Below are 2,376 nucleotides of genomic sequence, written 5' to 3'. Positions count from 1 at the left end.
CTCATCCATGGAGGAAGTCGACATCTCCTCGACGTTGCCTTCTATGAACAAATCTCCCATGATGGTGCTCCCCTCTCTGGCCACTCTGTTGCCCCACTCGCACTCCCTGACAACAACTTCTATAGTACTCCCTCCGTTCCATATTACTTGTCGCTGATTTAGTACAAAGTTGTACTAAATCAGCGACGAGTAATATGGAAGGGAGGGAGTATGAATATTGGAATGATATACCAGTAACCGACAAACTGAAACACCAATGAAAAAGTAACGCTTGATATTCTTACTACAGCTGAAAAGTTACATATTGTCAGCTATATGATTCTATAGTACGTATAAGGACATTTGTGTGTGAGCTTAATTACATATGAGAGGACCTTCAGAGCAGTTAAAAAACCTTCATGGTCGGAAAAGAAAAAAATACAACTGAATTTCATCAGCTTGATCCATGTAGTTTTGAACTCTACCAAGAGAATAAGATGTCAGTATCCACTGTCAATAGTTGCAGTGTGGCAAATAATTAGTGGTAAGGCAATTAGTTGGATGTTCAGATATGTAAGCTGAGCTCCTCCTACAGCTTTATACATGATTTATGTAGAGAAGAACGGCATGGTACTAAGGCAGTAATAAGTAATATTGATATCTTCTCTGCATATCATCTATAGTATTTGCAGGTTGCAGGATGGTTACATCGGATTCCCATGAAAGGTCAAGGAGACGTAGACAATACTAACGGAAATAGCTTCAGTTCAGTTCCACTTTGTTTTGCTAACACTTCTAATTTCTACAGGATCATGGATACCTCTAGTAAACAACTGCTGGGAACCGCGAAAGATATCCTGGGTTTTAACCAGCTGATTCAAAAACCAAGGGGGGCCAGATTAGAGATGCTTTAGTTCTGTTCCACTGTATGTTTCCTGCATACAGTTCGTATGCAGCTATACTACCCTGTGATTTTGAGAAACACCTTGTACTACACACCTTCATGAATGAAAAGCCAATCTGGCATTTTCAACAAAAAAAATAACTCTTGGGTTCTAAGGAAACAATCTAAATCCAGTATGTAATTTGAAGTTCGAATTTTGTTTTTACTCAACAATAGTATCCACTAAATGTACGCAGTATAATTATGTTTCAAGTAATAGACAAGCTATGTAGTAACTAAATAAAAGATATATAAGTTGTGCCATAATGAGAACAAATAGTCATACAACAAATAATAATATCAAACCTAACCCTCTAACTCTTGTCAGCAGCTTGTATCAAGTTGTGGAAGGCCCGTGTCTGAATTATTGGAAGATAAAACACATCAAGTCTTATTACATAAGAACATGGAACCATAAAGAGCATTTACTCAGGCATGTTCGCATGGATCTGGAGCTTTGCCCGTAAGCTAATGGTGGACAAAATTTTAGTAGTGAAAGAAACAAACCAGTGTCATCCATATCCTCAAATTCCATATGAATCAAAAAGTGATAAAAATCCTCGACAACAAGCCATATATTTAGCATCGATCAGTGAGCAGCATCATAGAAGTGTTATTGAAGAACTCGGTGAAAAGATGGCGCGTCCGCTACATGACCCTCGATGGCGCGTCCGCTACGCGGCGGATCTGGAGACCGTCCGCACCGTCGCCTTCCACGACGGCGAGCTCCTTCTTCACAGGGACGCTCTCCGCCTTGTTCTCTATGACGACACGGGCATGGTGCTGGACGCCCGGGCCCTTCGCGAGCACGAGTTCGTCGACATCAGGCACATCGTCGCTTTCCCCTGCTTCTTCGCTAGGGTGCGCGACAGGATCCCGGACCCCACGGCGTCCCCGCATCGTGTTGGCGACGAGCACGAACGGCGTGACGTGACAGCTCTCAAGGCAACCCGGGCGGTACACGATGCGGGGGTGCGACACGGTGTTCCGCCTGATCCGCCATGGGTGGAACCCGTGGTAGGGGACGCCGCTGCAATGGCGGCAGCCATACATGTGGACGGCGATCAAGCACCTCCAGCACGTCACGGGCATCTGGGCGTGGGTACAAAAGCCAAACCCCATTCCCCCCTCGACCTAGATGCCGATTTCTCCCACTTCTGGACGGCGCCGAGAAACCCTAGATCCAATCCACCTGCCTCCTTCTCCTAGTGGAGGGGCAAAATTGGCAGAGATCTCAGATCCTTTGCCGAAATCACGGCCTCCCCTCCGCGACCACACGATTCCATGGCGAACAAGGGTGGGCAAGGATCCCGTGGCGACCGCCGCGAGGGATTCGGTGCGGGTCGGGCGGGCCATGGCGCCGGCCGTTTCGACCGTGGCGGCGGGCGATTCGACCTGGCGGCGGCGGGCGGTTCTCGTGGCGGCGCGATGGCTTTGACAACAACACTAGCAAG

This window comes from Triticum urartu, chromosome 6A (assembly GCF_056163025.1).
Source record: "Triticum urartu cultivar PI428250 chromosome 6A, HENAU_Tu73, whole genome shotgun sequence".
Lineage (NCBI taxonomy): Eukaryota > Viridiplantae > Streptophyta > Magnoliopsida > Poales > Poaceae > Triticum > Triticum urartu.
This window is presented reverse-complemented; position numbering follows the sequence as displayed.